The sequence below is a fragment of the Anas acuta genome, chromosome 1 (genome assembly GCF_963932015.1).
Source record: "Anas acuta chromosome 1, bAnaAcu1.1, whole genome shotgun sequence".
Lineage (NCBI taxonomy): Eukaryota > Metazoa > Chordata > Aves > Anseriformes > Anatidae > Anas > Anas acuta.
In genome coordinates, this window is record NC_088979.1 from 146,803,193 (window position 1) to 146,824,324 (window position 21,132).

The window sequence follows — 21,132 nt, forward strand, 5'->3', positions numbered from 1 at the left end:
CTGAAATTTCAGTTTATGATTTGAACAACAGAAGAAGGCATCGGCTATAAATGTGAATATTTTTAGCATAACATCTTACTGAAAATCCTATACAAACACTACAAAAGCTTTTAACAATTAATCTTGTAGACTGTTGAAAGAAAATGTTGAGACATGGGGAAAAAAAAAAAAAAAGACTGTTTAACTTTTTCTGTTGTATACTGAGCATGTAAGTACTCCTCTGTTTGGGAGGTGTCAAGTTTAGCATGCTATCTAACCACAGACCTTTATAGTGGTTTAGGTCTAAATTTGACCCAAGTGCATGTTTAGCCAGATGTCATTTGCGATTACTGGAATTTGAACTGACTTTCAGATAAACCACAAACCTGGATGAATGAATGTTGTTCCAGATGCATTATCTCCTAATCCTAAAGAAAATAAGATTTCAGATGAAAGGAGTATAGAACTTTTCTTTGTATGAGCTTTAAAAGCTAAGGCTAATCCTGAGATCATTGAAAAGCTTTAACTTACCACTGTGTGAAATTTTAGCCAAACAGAACTTAAGAGCCTTAATACCTTTAGAATCACCTCAAATTAGCAAAATAATATTCAAAATTAATTGAATTGGTTCAATGAACTTGAAACCTAAAAAATGTTCTCGCCTTAAAACACTTTAATAAACTACTATGAGGTTTTTAGCTTGTGTTGCTCTAGCAACATCTTGATAATATGGAATATTCTTCATCATGGGGAACACTACATATTGTGTTATCTAGAAAGATCACAGAGATACTACAATTCAATAAAACCTCTACATAAAGACTTTTACTGAATGTCTGGAGGAAAAGGAACTGGAAGAGAGTGAATGTTTTAGGAATTTTATCTTATCTCCAGTCAATTAGCAGTAAATAAATAAATAGTACAGTTATGAGTATATGTGTATTGCATGAGTGTTGCTGCCCCTTAGACTTCTGTGCTGCAGAAGGCAGTCTAAGCTACCTGGTTAGTTCACAGAATCACAGAATTTACCAACTTGTAACTCCTTAGAGAGTGTGGGTGACACACAGTATCCCAGATGACACAAAAATAGAACAGCAGCGAAAGCCTTGTATCTTCTGTACAGCTGAAGATCCACTACTGTTAATGCATTCCTATTATCTTTGATCCCAGATCAGGTTACAGTGTATTAACATGCTATCATCTGTCAGCTGAGCTGTGGCAAATGTAAGTGGGTCTTCTTAGGCTGTAGCATGAGCAATAATGTGTCTCAGTTGAAGTTGTTTTCTTTGTGGACTAAGTGAATTCACTGTACCCTCTCTTTGTTTTTAAGTGTGAACAGGCAGAGAAGACTGCAGGTTGTCTGATAATTTGTCAAGCAAGTCGATTGTTTATCTGAGTCCTTATTTAGAGATATCCTAGGCATTCTAAAATATTTTATGCCTGGTAGAGCTTATGAAGCAAGCTGATTTCTGTGCAGATACAGTAATTCACAAAAATATGCCATTTTTCTTAATGGTAGAGCATTTTAATAGATTACTGGGATCAAAACAAGAGAAAAGAATATATATCTGCCTAAAAGAGCATGAGGAGTGTTGGTTTCCCTAGTATCACCAATGTGATTAATGTTTTTTCAACTCCAGTTGTGAAAGCAGACATAGAATGAACAGTTTTAGAGGTATGGGAAACAGTGACATGGGATAAGTATGCAAGAACTGAAAATCAGTTGTGCTGAAGACATTACTGCTAATATCTTAGAAAAATATTTGGCTCTTCTCATGGTACATGTGTCTTTGAGATGTCTGTATTAGCCAAATGATGAAGAATTAGCCAGCCTACTATAGTTAGCTAATTTGTACAGGTTTGTGTCAAAAAATAATGATATTGTTTTCTTTTGGGAATTTGACACCATGTTATAGATATTTTAGAGTGTATGAATGAACTATCTTTTTGATGTCAAATGGCAATCTTCAGTAATGGCCAACATTGTTATAATGAGGATCAGAGATCTGAGTATTTATTCCTTCCAACTATACTCTTTCTGGATGAGAAGTGAAAGTCTGCTAACAATATACTCAATTATTCGCTTACCCTTCTTTACATTCAACCTGTGGCAGCTAAGTGTGTAGATACCTGATGGGAGGAAGTAAAAAAGACAAACCCATACTCTTCTCAGTGGTATCTTGTAAAAAGATAATAAGCCATGAACACAGACTGAAACATGGGATTTATGGCTGGAAAAAGTTGCCCAGAAAGATTGTAGGCTCTCCATTGCTGTAGATAACCTGACTGGACTTATTACTGAACAACCTGCTCAGAGTATGGGAGTCGTGGAGGAAAGTAGAGCAGCTGATATTGTTAGATGATTGATAGACAATCTCTAGAGGTCCCTTCCAACTTCAGTGATTCTGTGAAATCACTTTTAAGAACTATGCATCCCATACAATATCCAAAGGCACTAACATGTCTGTGTAAAATGTCATGACTCACATGACTGAAACAATCAGAGAATGTGTCTGACAAGGCAAAATATTATTTTCTGAAACACACTGTGTGAGAATTTAGCTTTCACCTTTTACCTGGTGCCTGAGGTTGTGACTAATCAGTTGGGTACACAGAGAGGAGAGAAGCGTGGTTAAGGTAGTTGTTTGGAAGAAGATTATTGTATTTCCTCTTCTAGCCTATGAGAAGTTTTTAGCAGTTGTCTATTGTTTATAGGAAACAATATACGGGGCCTGTGAAGAAGAAATTCTTGAGCATTCTTCATTTTCCCTGAGCTAACAGTCCTACAGGCTACATAGACCACATACATTGATTAATTGATAAATGAGATAGTTAATATTTGCCTTTTGATAGATAAGACTTCTGCTAAACTGACATCTTCATTCCCTATCATACCTTTCAAGGTATCTCAAAAACATAGAAGAGCTACATTTCTCATTCTCAGTATTGACTTGTTGGGGACAAAATACTCATTTCTTGGATAGATACATATAGCTGGGAAAAGCATACAGTTATTATTAACTTGGCTCAAGTCACAATCATGATGTTCAAAACTAGACAGTACATCTACAAATATCTTGCTTTTTTCACTATCTGAAGTTTTATATGTTTTAACTTCGAGCAATAAATGTGTCACTCATCCAGAAGCCTCATCCAGAAGTCTTAGTTGGCACACACTCCATTATACCAAATAATACTAAATAATGAAGAAGAATGTAGACTGATTATTAATGCAAAATGACTTGAAAAATCAAATGAATAGAATGACAAAAATAGATTAAATAATTGTGAGTCTCAGAAAGGATGTTAAAATGTACATCTTACATAAATCAAAAATGAAGTGTATACGACACAGAATGAGTCATCCTGTGAATAATGGGAAGATGAATTCAAATGTTATTTGCCAGTAGTAATAGACGGTACCACTCTGGTTCTGCCAATCTGCTAAATAATAATAATGGACCTAATACAGGAAGTCCGTAGGAGTTTTACTTGGCTAAGGAATGTAGCATAGAGCACTAGAAAAGTAATGAATTTAAATAAGAAGCATCTATTGTGTTGGCCCACATTCTAATCCTGCCTCTAGCGAATGAAATGGCAAAGTGTTTATTAGTATCACTGGGAGCAGGGAAGAACCCCCTCTCCTCTGATATGAATTCAGTCTTTTGTTAGCAACAAAGTAAAGTACAAGATAATCTGCAAATAGCCCATAACATTCTATTTTTGCTCAAAATGTCAAAAACTTTAATGTACATTTTTAGTATTGTCCATGAATGAAGAGCTAAGAAAGCATGTTGTTCTTTTTAGAGTCAGAACATTTTTAATTTTTTATCATACGCCACAGTATACATGAAATTAGTAACAAGTTTATAGAATAAGTTCCTTCAAAAAATAGCATACAGATGACACCAAATTATCAAATCTGAATAATATAACTAGGTATAGTTACATCCATTGCTGAATTTGGATATTTCTTGAATATTTTATTATTGAATTAGAAATTGGAAGCTTAAAATCAAATATGCATTTCCATATGAATTTCTGGTTAAGGATAGGATACTGCTTACAAGTCTTCATATTTTCTATTGTTTTTAGTGGTATCTGGATTGGGTCAGTTTTTAAAAGCTTCCCTCTTTCCCTCTCATACTAGGGTGAAAAAACTGTCACAATTGCTGCTGCTTTATTGTGCTTATGGAAGTGAGTTCTCAAATTTTAGCTTGCCATTGCTCAAGAAAAAAAAAATAAATAGTGGCATGCTTTTAGTTCACTGAGAGAAGAAAAAACATCAGAGAAGTAAAAAGAGACTAGAAAGACAAAGGGGAAATAAATTTGGCAAAAAATATCTTGAAGAGCAGAAAGGTCAGAACAGGAGGGAAAGCTTGGAGGAGACAGATGTGCTTGGGAACAAAAAGGGTAAATGCAATTTCTGGAGTAGAGCGAAGGCTTGGACTCATTAAAGCAGAGCAAAACAATCAAGGAGACTTTGGGGAGAAAAGACAGCAATCACACCTTGGAAGGAAAAAAAAAAAAAAAAAAAAGAAAAGGAGAAACTGGGAAGTGGGCCTGAAAGAAGAGAGCAGGGGAGAGTTGAGAAATGAGGTTTGGGGAGAAGAGATAGGGCTTTGCAAGGATGGAGTTAAGCAAAAATATTGCTAAAGGCTCCAACTCTGTGAAATGTCAGCCAAGGTGGCTGTCTGTAAATCTTTGGGTTTATTTATTTGTCTTGCCACAATATGTAAAGGAATTTATTTAGTTAGTGAAACACATTTTTATTGCATTCTGCAGTCTATTCTCCCTTCCGTGTACATGCTAATGGGAAATTGTTGAATAAATTGATGGGAGAACAGATGTCTCTTAGTAGTTTTCCATTGACAATTTTTTCTCGCTATTTAGAATTTTTAAGAATATGCAAACTTTTGGAAAAGACCACATAGAATGTACCTAATACATACAGCCTAGAAACACAGAAATTCATACCTAGCTGTGAAACATAGAGGACTAATAAATCACTAGATGATATAACTCTGAGTCATTTAATCTCTAACGTGGTCAGATTGACTGTCAGTGATGTTACTCCAAGAGAAAGTGCTCTCCTATGTGAAAAGTGACTGCACACTGCATTCCCAAAGAGTATCTTGGACAGTGAATTAAGCAGACAGAGCAGGCATGGATTCAGCTAATACTGGAATAGGTTAATCGGACTTCAATTATGGTGGCTTCAAAGAAGTAAAGAATTTACAGAAAAAGTAAAGGACTTCTGCTATCAGTATAGTTCTTCCATTGAAAGCTATAAAGTTTTGTAGATTTTTTTCCAGCTACACATACATAACCGGATATATCCCATTTGGAAAAGAATTTGCTTCCTTTTGTCATAACAATTATTATCTCACTCTTCAGGTAGAATGGCTGAAAGCAGCAGAACCCCTTGAGAAGTAACATATTGTTTTTCATATTAAGATGAGGAAGAAATAATGTGTTAAAAAAACTTCTTTCTTCATTTTCCTTTTTTTTTTTTTTTTTTTTTTTTTCAGCACAGTGTATCAGCACAGTGCTTTGAAAAGTTCCCTCCCTTGTTTAATCTGATTGTTGGCTTCTGTTACCATACTTTAGACTGAGCTAAGCCAAAGCAACCTAAATCCCAACGAATCTGCAGTATCTCATGTACTAAAACCCATAGTTTTGCAAGGGTTTCATAACTGGCTAACTGTGTAAGAACATTGTCTGTACCTGTTGGTGAATCTGTACATTCTGAAGACAAAAATCAGGAAAGCAAAATGTCTTCAGAACTACAAAAACATGATTTTTCTTCTGTGACAGTTTTTATTGTATTTTGGATAGGGATGTTATGAATCAAAGATTAACGTCCTCCTGTACTTAGAAAAAACACCTACTCTGGCATCCTTCCTAACCATGTTGTCTCCTTCTGTTTTATATATATAGTTTATATATATATATATATATATATATATATACATATATATATATATATAAGTTCTTATATATATATATATATAAGTTCTTATATATATATATATATATATATATATATATATATATATATATATAAAAGTTCTTAGTCCCTTGTCTACGTTACATTCACAAAAACACATGAAAAATAATATGAAAAGGGGGAGGATTGCACAACTTTTAGTTTGATGTCATGTGGGTAAGGAGTGCAAGCCATGCCCAAAAAGTAGAAGGAGAAGGGTTTACTGCCATGTTACTGAGTGGAAGGAAGGGCAGATTTACGTGCAGGAATTGTTAGGTTAAATGTGCTGAATGAGCTGCCATGAACAGAGTGATTTCTGGCAACTTTTAAGAAATCTGCTGCTGGCTGGTAAAATGAAGCCATAGGCTTTATATCAAAAAGAGGGAAACTGCCTGTTTGGAGTCCATTTAAATGCTAGCTATTGGAAAGGGTGTTTGTTTGTCTTTTGCAACCCAGGATGAGCAATGTCCTGAACTATTAATTTAAAATTTGGCTCCAGGAAAGATTTTTCATTATTTTGACTAGTTTCAGGTGGATGCAATCCTTATTTTGAATTTCGGCACCTTGGGGTACCCATCTCAAAATAAACTCCAGCAACTTACGTGTGGTGTGCATGACAGTAAATGACTGATGCACAGAAGAGGCATGTATCATAAGACTTGCCTTGCAATTGACCTCTCTGAGACTTTATCCACAGCCTCCCATAGGGATCTGAGTGAATACTAGACCCCCTACAGGTCAGAGAGTTCTGCCAACTTGCATCAAGTTTACATTAAAACAAGAAAGGAAAAATAAATTCTCAAACCTTTCAAATGGAGAAACATTTTTTGAATTAAGATTTATTACTTGGTTTCATAATCTGTTGCTTGACAGCGGCTGGCTATACAAAGTGTGGAGTCTATTGGATTAGTTTATATAACAGATGGTTCTGTTTTCAAATTTACTCCAAATGTTCAGATGCTTTAGTAAATTAATATTTCCCATCTGATAATACGCCATGGGCTCAGCTTTAATCTTTGGTCTTTCAACAAAAGAAGAGTTAATAAAGACTACTGGGAATCATTGACACTTGATTTGAAAATGACAGCCTGGGGAGTGGAAGGATTATGGTAAAACGTATAAGCAATGGCAGTAAGAGTATTGTACAGAGGTTTTAGCTAAAATCACAGTATATTCAGTGCTGAAGTTTATTTCTCAAAATGTTTTTATGGGAAGATTTCAAAACCTGTTTCATGTGTTAGACAGGAGTGTATGTTCCTCACACCAAACAAAAGATTCACTTGTTTAAAATACAGTCTTGAAAGTGCAGAAGGAAAGCAAGACCAGGCCAATAAATTCATTAGACCTCACAAGAGTTCTGTAAAATGTCTGAGATAATCAGTGTAACACAATACACTATGAGAAATATATAATTGTAATAAATGGGTCATCTTTACATGTTTTTGTATCATTGGAAGAAAAAAAAAAATGAAAGGGAAGCCAACTTCTAAAGACTCGCAGGCTGTAAACCGTATTGTCTATTTCTTAGTCAGTAGACATGTAGAGTTGTTCTATAGCTGCAGAGCCTTATATAAATTTTCAACAATTTACTTTCTTTACCTAAATTAACAAATAAAAATGATAACAAAGGGATACTAAAAAAATAGGTACTGTAAAAAGTGGAGTTACTGTTTCAACATAAATTTGTTTACTGTACCTCCATATGGTATGATATGTTTCAATTACTTAGCACTTTTAATTACATAGCCAAATCCTACTTCTTCCTACAGAACTCCAGCTTCATTCATGGCTATGACACGTGGTGCTCTCTGAAAATTGGTCTTTGTTCAGTAATTCTTCACAGTTTCATTTTTCAGTGTAGGATCCTATGCATTATTTATCATGTGCCATCCAAACCTCATCCTGAATATAAAACTTTCTCTGTGGACAGAAATATTTCTTCTAGGCTCTTGCATTAATAAAACTGGATAAGTTCAAAATAAGTATCTGAACTTAGAGTGGATTCCAGATACCTGGAGTTGTGTGATCAGACTCTGCATGTGATGCAAAGGGAGAGTGAAAATTGAGGAGACAATGTAGACTAACTATCAAGTTCAGTAGGTGGCTGTCCCAGGAGGACAGCCCATAAAGCATTATTGAAGACAAAATCCTTTCCGCCTTGGAAACTCTAAGAATCTTATTGAAGGGTACATCTTTGCACTTTAGACATAAGTCCTATCACCCTTGGTGAGGTATCCTAAGTTCTTACTTACAGTAAAGAGCTGGCAACGTTATTCTTTCCAACTTTGACTAGAGGATGCAGCAACAGAGTAGAGGGTACTGTTTTGGTGATGACAGTGATTCAATAGTTTGTTATTTTAGCATTCATTTGACATGTCAGAAATCCAGGTTTAGTGAATTTCCATCTCTGATGGAGGAATCAAATTTCTACTCAACAGCTATTGCACTGTGCATTCAAGTTTCACCTCATCAGGCAAGAAAGAGGACAAGGTGAAACAAAATTTCTTATGTGCAGTTAGGGAGCATGCAGCTGAGAATGAGGGAGGAAATGAGTGAGCAGCTGCTGCCTAAGACAGGCAATATCTGTTTAGCTTTTTTCCCTAGTAAGTAATCCTTTACAAATATGAAGAATCTACAGTGGCATTGAGGACTTCCTAATCCATCCTGAAGCCTACTTGTTCAGAAAGGTTATACTCATCATGCTTCCATGGTATGGTACACTTCTAAAAGGAAACAGTGCTTCTATCCTCCCTTCCTAGCATGACCTGAAAACCTGCTATGTGGAAGTGGGAAATTTTGTCTGTACCTCCTACATTTCCAAGAAGTGCTGCATGACTAGACTATCAGGTAACAGGAGGCACAACGTTCTTGGCCAGTTATGTTTCAGCAGAAGTCAATGGGCGTCACCCTTTTAATAGACACAGATGGGAGTTTCTACATTCAAAGAAGGCTTAGGAATGGGTGTATATTGAATTAAATCCTATTAACGGTGACATACCTCTCTGTGAAAATGCAGAAGCAGAATTATAGGTACTTGTTACACTTTGAGGTAATTGAGACTCTTGTGGAGACTAGACGTAGAATGGGTGGATATTGAAATGAGTATTACAGAATCTCAGAATTAGAAGTAGGCTCTGGCTTATATCTATGTGAAGAACTTATGCAATTATTTTAGTCCTTTCAGCCTGTCTGTAGCACTTTAAAACTATTAATAATTTTATTTCAGCAATAATCTTGTTCAGTGGAGACTGTTATCGTCATAGTTTATGCAATGAACTATGACACAGACTGTATCTGATATAGTCAAAGAACATAAAAGAGTCTGACATAGTCAGTTGGCGTTGTAAGAACAGCCTAAGTGAAGTGTAGAGTTGATCTTGGTCCCAGTGACCTCAGTTAGAGCAGAGAGAGTTCAGCACACTTGCTGTGTGGTATCACACTGGGCAACAAACAAAAAGCAACGATCTTGTTGACTTCAGAAAATTTCAGATTACATGACTTTCCCAGAAGTACCTAAGAGCTGAAGCAGCATCTGAGACAGAAAAGCTGAGACAGAGAAGCTTTAACTGCTGTAGCCTTGAGGACATCCTTTTGTCACCTACATGACCCAGTCTCCATATTATACTTTATAGCAAGACTCTGGTAGCTCTTCACATTCACCAGAGAGTATTGAGCATGATGAATTAAAAAAGGTCTGGCTTCACTTGGAAGAGCTGTGTCATTGCGGACATGGGTTGTATCCATATGCCCAAGAAAGTCACATCATAACTGCATAAAGCAATTTGCATTTCAGTAACAATACAGGAACAAAAATTAGACTGAAAAACCACTGAATTACCAATCCTGTGAAATTCTGTGGATCCTCACATGAGTCATCAGTGGGGCTGTTTTCTTTTTTTTTTTTTTTTTAAATATGTAACATCTGTTTAGCACTTGAACTAACGAAGTAATTTGTAGTAGCAGAAGGCTTTTATCTTCCACTAGGGGGGAATGGATGCACATACTTTGCTGGTGAATTTAACAAATCTTTGCTAACTTATGTAGAAATTATGAGGCTTGGGTGTAGTAGATTAACTGCTGTCCTAGGACAAAAATTGGGGAAGTCATAGTCTTTAAAAAAAATAAAATCACACCCCAAGAATGCCTAGTTTCTTTTTATCTGTTTCTGGATTTCTGAGGACTTTGGGATATGCTTGGGTAAAACTTTTTTTTTTTTTTATAAAAAAGGGCTTTAAGGAAAACACCAAGTGTTACAAAATGCACAGTAAAAGAGTCTGAGTAGGTGAAATTTAGTAACATTTTTGGTGACTGAAAGCAGGGTCATCAGTTCAGAACTCCTGAGCAGCCTCAACTGTAGGTAGACATCAGTTCCAGTACTACAGATAATGCCTCAAAGCCTCCTCGTGCTACTCCTCACTACAGTCAATAGCAGCTTACCTGCCAAACTGTCCCAGTGGTTTCTGCATTGAATTATTGTGAAGCAAAGGTGACAGGACCTGACATTTACTTAATAATTCCAAAATCAATAATGATGTGAAGATCCCAGTTCTGGGACATAGAGTTGCCAAAGTCGGGAGGGCTTTTGTCAAAGTAAGAGCTCTAGAGTTTCGGTCTCAGCCAGGCCCTCATTCCTGTGATGTGCTGAGGGCTGTTGGCTCCCTAATGGTCTTGGCTATGCATGCCGTTCTGACTGTGTCACCTCAGGCCTCAATTACTGTTCTCAATTTTTATTTTCCCTATCCCTGTTCATTCTTCTATTAATTCCAGTTCTCCTCCCTCCCTCTCCCTCATGGTGATGAATTTTCATTCACTGTGGGCCTCTCCAATTCCCACTGAAGTCAATGAGAGTTTTGCCATTGACTTCCGTGGGAAAAAGATCAGGCCCTTCCTATTCTTTCTCTCTCTTCACCCACCCACAGCTGTCGTCTATCTATTCTTATGCTGCTGCTCTAGGTTTTTTTAATTCTCTGTCCAATATTATAATCTTCATATTTTTTTAATATTTCTCTGGCCTCTTTATGCACTGTAATCTGAACCTTTTGCTATTTAACCTCCCTAACGTTTCACACACCCATTCCCCTGTCCCTCTTTCATTTTGTTTCTTTTCCAGATTTTGGCTTTCCTATTTTAACCTCTCTGACTGAAATAGGAAACAGAAAAATAAACGAAAATACTAAGAACTTTATACAGTAGCTGGGTGAGGCATTGGTTTGGATTCATCAAAGGGTATTCGTTTTTCAAATTTTAATAGCCTAGATAGGAATCTTGTTCATTATTCATCTCTGTTAGAATTGTAATGAAAAGCTGCAGTGGGGGGAATTAAACTTCTAGACAGATGCTTCATAAATAAAGAAACATTTCATAAATATCAAATTATGCCACTGTCTTAGCATGTGCAGGTTCTCTGTCATTATAGAAATGTGATAATTATCTCTGATTATTCATTATAATTTAAGAATGGATAATGAGTAGAAAATGAAGGAGAGAGATTCCTGTAGCATTGAAATTTTACCTTTTCTTAACCTGAGTTTTAGGGGCTTTTGCAGTATTAACTCAGCACTCATTTCAGCAGAGACAATTAGTATGTGGTGAAGTAACATCTCTCTTCAACAGTACATTTAACTGTATGTTTCACTGGCTGCTGAATAATACTTCTTCCTTGCAACAGGCTCTTTGTCTTTGAATATCACGCTATTCCCACTGGTGCTATGATAGGTATGGTCAATATTAAAACTTATTTTGCTGTTGTTTTCAAATATTTGATAGACAGAATTAAATAATTAATTTTCTCAGTTTTGTTTTGTATTCCAGACAGAAATAATCAATTCAATGCCTAAATAGGTTTCTGACAGGCAGCAGCAATACAAAGTTCTCATACTCTGTCATGCCAAAGTGCCTCCTTTTTACCTGAGGGTCCGCTTGAGGAAAAAGAGCAGAAACGAATCTCCAGGATCCAGCCATTCAGTGAAACTTCCACTGGAAAGGCTTCCATCATGTTTTTGTTTGTTTTGTTTTGTTTTTGTTTTGTTTTCTTTGTGTGACAATAAGTATTTGACAGACATCATCTACTAACTTATAAAAGGAATTGAACTACTCTTGGAATGCTCTGTGGTGGAGAATATATTTCTGTTACCACCTGCCTAATCTGGATTAGAATGTGGGTCAACTTTAAAAGATACATGAGCAGGTAATGATACCATCAGTAGTGATGGAAGTTCATTTGAAGTTTCCAGAGTGGTGGATGCCATTTTTTAGAATTCTGGAAAGTATGATGAAAGGCCTAAAGGTAAAGTAAAGGAATAAGAGAAGAGTTTGGTGTAGGAAAATGCCTCTTTGCATTCACAAAGAGGTAACAGAATACGTTAACGTATCTGCACTAGCTCAGCTGAGTTAGTACAAGTAGCACAGGTGACAAAGTACAAAGAGTAATGCCAATGTGCAGAAAATTGTACATCTGTCTTCTCTTTTCACAAGGCTAGAAGCTATCTTACTTATTTGTTTTTCCACATAGCATACCTGTCAACTCTTCCTTCCTCTTCTCTCACCTTCACACATACAGACTGTCAGCCTCTACTTAATTTTTTCTCCACTCTGGAAAACTTACGTGTAGTAATTAGTAATTATAAAGAAATTTGCATTTTTTCTGATAGGATGCTACCCTAGCTTCAGGAACAACTAAGGAAAAGATGCTGAAAGCCAGCCTTTCTCCTCTTAGTATAGGGATTGCAACAATCAGAAACTAGTCTGTTCATGAATCGCATCCCAGATGTTAACCTTATAAAGGAGTTCTCAGATTGGAGAACATCTAACTCCTGTTGGGTGCCTTCACACCCATATATTCAGCATCCACACACTATTCTCCACTGCCATCTGTAAATCATGTGATCACATCAGCTGTCAGAAATATGCCCTGCTTACTTTCCATTTGTAGCAACCAGGCCTGAAATTGCTGTTAGTTACAGCTGTCATAAGTGATCAAATATAAAGAATCTGTTTAAAATCTGAAACTGAGGATTAGAGTAGTCTTAATCATGTTAAATTGCCAGAATTTGTGAAAAGGAGGCTCATGACTCCTGGACATGGATGTTCTAGAAAATCATGTTGGAAGAGACTTTGAGAGACCATCTAGTCATACTCTTTGCAACCAGATGCTGTGAATGGCAGATGGAACATGAAACAGCTTCATGATTACTCATTTCAGAGGCAGGTTGTCACTAGGCACAGAAGACTTTTCAATGGACATGATACATGAACTAAAAAGGTTGAGAAACATTGCATTTTAGTTCAGTATTCTTTTCCTCAGCAAATTTCATGATCCTCAAACCACTCTTGGCGGAACTTTTTTAAGCATTTTTCTCTTTTACACTTAATAGACTTTTATTTCACAGCAAAAATTCTTATTCCTTGTCTGTATGATATCTAAAACATAAATAGATCTTTTACAATTCAGTTAAGATTGTTATAGAATAACAGGGTGCAAATCTTACCATACGCTGTAAGATATCATACAAAATCTGTATGCATACAATATTTCAATATCATGTGATCAGATAGGAGAACATTATTCATCATGAAATTACTTGGGAAGTAAACAGAGATCATTTTTTTGTGTGTGTGCAAAGTGCTGTAACAGTTACCTCTTACCCAAGTATTACCTAAAGTTCTATTTTGTGAATTGAAGACAAGTTTCAATTATGCATCAACTGCATGTGATATTCCTTTATCATATTAGTGTATAACTATAGCACTAGACTCATCCTTGTATTGTAATAATGTTAAGATTTGGTGTGTACAAAGGTGTTCTTAGGTATTGTGTAATTCTAAACTATGTGTTAGGGTCTAGTCAACACTTTTGTGGATTTAAATGCAAATGGTCTGGCATTTAATTTTTATTAATCACATAGTACTTTGGACGTTCTCAGAGTCTGATCTTTTCATCCTGAGCTTATTTGATCTTCATCCAAGTAACCAGCATAATTCAGTATTCTCCCAGGATATAATATTATAGTTTGCAAAGTGATTGTTAAATGCATTAATAATTTCAATGGGATCGTTAATAACACCTCTTGTCAGTGACCTAGCCTGGATAATAACTTTCTTGTGACTTGCATGAAGTATTTTTTTTTCTAGGGGGAGGCGTATCTTTTTCCAGACATTTCTAGATGTCTTTCAGTTGTTTTCCAGTGACTGAAATAGCTTTTAACCGTGGTATGTCTTGAGGTTTATGCATTCATTTCTAAGAAAATGTGATAATTGGTTAACCAACCATTCCCCTGTAGTTGGCCTGATTGCTTAACCTAACAACTCCACCAATATTTGCTGTAAATAACAATAATTATATGTATTTTTCATTATAATGTCCTGTTATAGAAATTTAAGGCATCAAGTGTCTATTTGCATAAGTCATATAATAATATTAAAATAGTATATCAAAGAAATCTTTTTGGGATAGTGAAAATTAATTTGGCAGAATTTCAGTTTGTAAGAGTGATGTGTCATCATTGTTAGTATTTTCACATTGGGATAGTCACATGATTTCAAAGGGCAATTTTATGGCTGTTGGTGTACAGTTTAGAACCTCAAAACACACTGTAACTTGGAGAAAGCCATCTCCAGAAATCACATTTATCTCCCTGTTTTCCCTTGTCAGTTTGATATACTGCTTTCTTACAGTATTTCATTTTGCAGATCACTGTATCTTCCTGCAATGACACCAAGCTGTGTAGTGGCTAATGAATGCCACATTGTCTGTATTACTCTCTTGTTTTCCTTGTGGGTAATACAGAAAGTGTACCTACTTGTCTGCAAAGAGATCACCACTGTTAACAAATGATCACCTTGGTACGATGTGTATCAATGGAGCCATTGACCAGGGTGACATCCTTTATCAAAGAAAGTGGGTTAAGAAGATTAGTTGTGAGAACAACAATATAAACTGGTAAAACAATGAGTAAGAAATCCCTGCCAAACATTGACATAACTAGTGAGCAACCTATTCCATAGTAGTTGCCTGTGTGCCTGGTCTGCTGTGAGAAAGATGGTTTCTACTCTGGAAAATGAGAAAGTCCTTAGGCAGAGCTGCTTGTAATGGTCCTTCACTGAAACATACTCAGGTTACTGTTCTCTGCTCTCTACCTTCACATGATACTTTGAGTGTTGTGTAACTAGTAGGCAGGTTTTATTATGAATTATCTATAGCAGTCACACCTCTGACTGTTTTTGTAGAAACTGAAAGGTGAGAATGGGGTCCGTAACGGTAGATTACAACATTTACTAATCTTGGACAGCAAATGAAGCAGCTAAGCTAACACAAAGCTGATTATGTGTGCAGTACCACTTATTTTACCATGTCTCTAGACTCAGAAATGTTAATAACATTTTTCAGGTGCATATTGTTATTACTTTCATGCATCCAGGGTAAAATCTGAAATGTTTCTTACCTAGAGATCTCAAGAAAGGCCCCGAAAAAGAGAGGGCACCTAGATGTAGCAGGAGAATATGCTTAAAAATATTATTAGAGTAAGTTCTTTTCTTTGGTGAAAGAAAAGTGTTAGGAAAATGCTGAAGAGTAGTGTTACAAGCTGAAGAATGAAGACTCTCTGAATAAGAAAAGATTATGAAAGGTGTGTGAGAGAGAAGACTGAGATGTCTAAGGGAGCATTGTTTCCAGAATGGAAAGAAACTGAGGATGTAATCACAGGTATCCTAACAGATGCACTTGCACAGAGATGCTCTAGGCATTTACAGTGAGGAAAATATATTGGAAAGGAGTCAGAGAAGGGGTTGGAAGAGGGAAATGGTACAGCTATTTCCATAAGCTTTCAAAAAATTTCTGTGGAACAAACAAGTAGTCTACAGTTAATCCTTAAAGAACATTTAAATGGAAAAGAGAAATTCCAGTTGGATAGTTCCAGAAACAACAATTACAAGAGAAGACAAAACAAAGAAAAAATACTCAGCATTTGTGTGTAATCAACTTTTTAGAATTGATTCTCTGTCAAGTTGCAACCTTGAGAAGCCACTTAAATGTCAGCAAAAACAGCTTGATTCTCCATTCTAGCTAATGACATGCATATCTGAGGAGGAAAAAAAAAAAAAAAAAAAAAAAAAAGAGAGAGATCTCAAAGTGGCTTGGGCAGATTTGGGGTTATCCTTAACTTGGAGACTTGGAGCTATTATTCTTCAGTCCATTCCCTAGGTCAAGTTAGAGTCACCCATAAGAGTCTATCTTAAGTCAGCAACCAGTGGGTGTAACTGAGCTGGTTATAACAGCTGGGGAATGCAGGCATTCATACAATGACTGTGTCATTGTATGCATTGGCATAAGTATCACTCTAGGAACTTTGCCCTATTGCGCTTAACATCTTCCCTTACCTTTTCCAGAAGTAAAAATCCATCATTGGCTGGTTTGGAGGTCACTTTACTCTTCTGAAACATTCTGGAGAAGCATGGCCTAAACATAACAGAAGGGTTCCCAAATCACTGAAGGAAGATTTTCCAACAAACTCAAGCTAGGATAATGATCAGAAGAGGGGAAAGGAGGCTATGAAATCTGTCTTTGTGTTACGCAGCCCCTATAAGGTGTTGATTATGCATTATAATTATGCATTATAGCTTCACTCCTGTGAAGTCCTGTGTCCTATAACTTAAGAATTTCTTAGCATGACAGCAAACTGGGTAAGTACTTATCTCCCCTCTTCAGATGAGAGGCTGAAACTTAGGTTGTTAGTATTACAGAATCATAGAAATTAAAGATGGAAAAATTTTATTAGATCATCTACAGTAGTTCATCATCTTGCCAATACAAGCATTTTACTATAGAACAATGATTCCTTGCCCAAAGCCACAGAGAGAATCAGTGTCAGAGCCAGGATTAAAACTCAAGGAGTTTCTGGCTCGCTGTTCTCTACTCAGACTGCTTGAGCATACTGCAGAAAAGCTAGATTGTCCAAACATTAACAGAAAACAGCAGGGATGATTTGATTAATTCAGTTTAGTTGCTAAAAGGCCTGTAGTGGTTTTGATTAGCCCTTGGGTCCTCACAAGGCTTTGGGGGGTATGTGTGTTAAATTTCCTTTTACCAGTATATTATCTAGAAGATCTTGAAGTGATATGTGTTCTTGAGAAATGTGCAATCAAAACACTACTTCAAGCTAAACCCCATGAATATCTGGATCTCTATCTTTATGATAAATAGGTCAGACTTAGTCCTGTTAGCTCTTGAAGGCAGGATCTGTGTTTTTTTATAACATCCATACAGTTCCTTACTGAACTCTTTAAACAGTACTGTCACATAAGTTATTAATAATTAATACTTATCTACTGGACATGAGAGATAAAGTTTGAAATTGTTTCTGAGATGTAGCTTCACTTGTTCATAAGCAGTTGCACTGATGGATTCTATATGCTTAGAGCACAGAGCTATTTGTGAGTATCAGTTGTTCTATATTCCATTTATTTTTTGCAAGGATGTGTATTATACAGGAAACGTTTATTATAATTGTTGTTATTACTATTATCAGCATTATTATTATTGCATAGTACTCAATGTTAATATATGCTCATGTAGCATCTATAGAAAGCACACTTAAAACATCAGCATACCTGGACAACAATATTTTCACTTCAACACCGGAATTTCTCATACACAGGTTTCTACAGCACAAGTATTATCAGTAGGACTGGAAACACTGCCTAATATTAAAGTTTTCAGGTGTGTCTCTTTATAAAATCTTGTTTTAATTAGCTAAACTTTAACTATTTAAGTGAAATTTTCAGTGGTATGTATCTATCTCAGACAGGATTTCTTGGAGCAAATTTTATTACAAATAGTCCACAAGTTTCTAAGAAACCAAGGGGAAGAAAAAAAAACCACACTATTTTACTGAGAAGATTTGAATCACTATGTTTTGCTGCAGGGATAGAGAATTTTTCAAAAGGTGATCTTTATATTGGGTGTCTGTCTTTTTTTTTTCTGCTTTGTACAAAAATTTCAGAATGTTATGAGTTGTTCTGGCTGATACTTTTCTTCACTTGACTTCTTCCCATTTAAAATGAATCTTTCCACTGATCTGATTCTGTTTACTCTTGAACATGAATGTTTTTACCACTTTAGTGCTCATTGGGTACTTCCTATTTGTCAGGTGGCTTCTCAGTAACTAATAAATGAGTTTCACATTGCATTTTAGCAGAGATCTGAGAATGAGTGGTTACATGCTGTGGCAATGCAAAAGATAATGAGAAGTATCTCTCTGCATGTAGCTAAGGTTGTGCTTTCACAATCACTTGAAGATGATCTAAGTACATGCTTCTGCCAAAAGTGGTGACCTCACCTATCCTCAGACAATGGTGGGCGTAGTTGTGCTCTTTGACTTTTAGAGAACTAACCCAGATGCAGACTGCTAACTTTTTGTCTGAATTAGTTTGCTGACCATGTGTCCATGTGAATGCTAGCACAGGAGTGGGAGAAAGAATTCCTGCCTACAACAGGGACAGAGAAGGTAGCTCATTTAGTCAGAAGCTGACATTATCTTAAACGAATAATAACCTAATAGCCATGTTCTTCTCACCTATCCTTCAACAATATATAATCTTTGAATTCAGTCAACAGTTCATTAATACAGAGATTAGTTGATAAGATGTGACTGGTGAACACCAAATACTTTCAGATCTACCACTGGTGGTTTTTATCTGGTGTTATTGGTAAAAAAAATATTAGAAATTACCATAAATGTTTTGTTGTATGCCTGTACTTCCTTTGTCTAATTACAGACCACCTGAATTACAAATATTTCACAATGAAAGATGGGATTCATCTTACTTTAGATGTCTGTAATGTAAACATGAACAACATGGAGGCTGACCAAGGTGGCCCCCTTTAATAATCCAAGTCATGTTACAGGGACATTTAGACTGAGACCTGTTTTCAGGAATCTGTATTTGGAAGGATTGATCATGCTGTAGAATTTTTTATCTCATTCTGTTGAACAACAACAAAAAATAATCTGCAAATGAGTAGTCACATGACAACATATACATTACATGAGATGAAGCCAACAAAAAGCAAGACATCTAACCTGGTGAACTCAGGGACTGGCTAGGAAGAAGATTTGGTCACAGACTGGGACTGGCTGGGAAATGGATGATGCAGCTGGGAATAAATGGGAGTGAAGGCAAGAACAACCATTAAGAACAACCAAATACCGGCTTCCTTAGTCTCCTATGTTAGTGATCTGTGCCATACAGAAAGATGTTTCGGCCTTACTTGTAATTCTACTGGGTATCAAAACAGTGTCAGGTGATGTGTATTGCCAATTTTGTAATGTGATATTTTTGTTTGTTTGTTTAAATAGGCATTTATTCAAAGTTAAGCACTCAAAAGAATTGCCATTAAGTTCACCCCTAAGTGATCATCATCCATGCTACACTTTCCATAAGATGCAAATCTCAGATGTGAGTTCAGATTATTCTTTTTCAGGAGCAGCACATTTTCCTGAATTTAAAGGTTGGAAAGCACACTGTTATAATGTAATAGCAAAAAGTGTTGTAAGTAACTTGAAAGGATTTACAAGTAGAAATGTACATAACAGTCTCTAAAAGCTTTATAAGGTAGCGTGTTTTTTTTTAATTGTTTGTTTCTTTGTTTGTTTCTTTGTTTGTTTTTCCAAACTAGATTTAACATCTAACTATCTACAGTAATATATTCATGCTTTGTTTGGTTTCATATATCATGGACCAACTGTATCAGAAGTCTATTTTATTATCCCAAATTAGGAAAACTTTAAGAATCCATTGAACAGAGGCCAAAGCAGCAATTTTAATATTCAGTTCAATTAAATGATATTTTAAATATAAAATGTAGAAATATATTAATTAAAAGTGAGTAATATTTAAGAAATAAACATCTGACTTCTTGGCTGGGCATTTCCAAACTTCCAAACTGCCATGTAACTAACAGTAACTTTAGTTAGATTTAAATATGTTAGATTAAAAGTATTATGCATAGGAACATGAGGCATAAGAAAAACTTCAGCATATGAGAATGGGAGATGGTCCCAATGAAAAGCAAATCTGTAAGTATTATATAATATAATTCCCTGGCTGCAGTTGAAGATCATGCCATTGTTTCTAAATAGCTCAGAGAGTCCTCCCTGTGTCAGTGCAAAGCATTGTTAAATTTTAATATTACTTCTGTGGTGCTCAGTTTTTGAGTTTTCTTGGCATACTTCACTGAGGCAGAGGAATGCTTAAGGCTAAAAATGAATAACTTAATTAGAGTAGGGCCTTCTATTACTGGGCCAAATTCTGAGGCCTTCAACTGAGCAGAACTCCCAGTAATTTGAGTGGAACTTTTGTTCAATTGACTGCATAACTTGGATTTTTGTCCCATATTAACCTCTGCTAGATTAGTCCCATTGCAAGATACACAGGGAAAGACATCTTAATCATGAGGAGCTGTGTCTTAAAGCGGGTCACCAACAGCCCTCCTCTAAAAGAGATTTTATGTTCTAGCTTTAGCTTAATTGAATATTCTCACATTCTGGTGATGCAGGGTACCTCTTTTATAATAGCTGAGGATCTCTTTCTGCGTTATTATTGCTGTGTTCTGGGATAGAAAGAGTAAAATTCTTGAGTGTTTCTCAGTAAAGGCAAATTCCAGTTGGAAATGACTTGCATATTCTTGTAAAATGATTGGTTTTGTTAATCCAACTAACTACCTCAAATTATCTGTAATTTCATAAGAGCGAGACACTGGGAAATTTTGTTGAGCTGCACTCGAGGATGGTTGTATTTCTGTGATGGATAAAGCAGGATTTTCTCCCTCCACTTCTGTTTATGACAGTTAGTAAACAATATGATCTTGAATACTTCTGGAAGAAAGGAATAGTGCTGCAAGATATATTGTTTTAAAGATTCTAAGGCTTCTAATGTGGCTGCATACATTGTTACTTTGCTCTCAAAGCAGAAATACCTTATGTGAGAACTGTTATTAGCATTTTTTTCCTTTTTTTTTTTTTTCTTGCTTAAGGAATTTGTTATTAAAGAATGTAAAGGAGAAAAACAGCCAGTTCTTTGTCAAATGTCAGCTTTTGTGAAAGTAAGGGTAAGATTTTCAGAAGTCCTCAAACTTACTTCACATTCCATCTTCTCTAGTCAGCATAAAA

The 21,132-nt window shown here is 35.9% G+C and overlaps 1 long non-coding RNA gene across 1 annotated transcript in view; it reads left to right on the top strand.

Moving 5' to 3' along the window:
- LOC137846234 (uncharacterized) overlaps positions 1–21,132 on the top strand; it is a 110,555-nt gene that overhangs the window by 76,548 nt on the left and 12,875 nt on the right. The window lies entirely within an intron of this gene.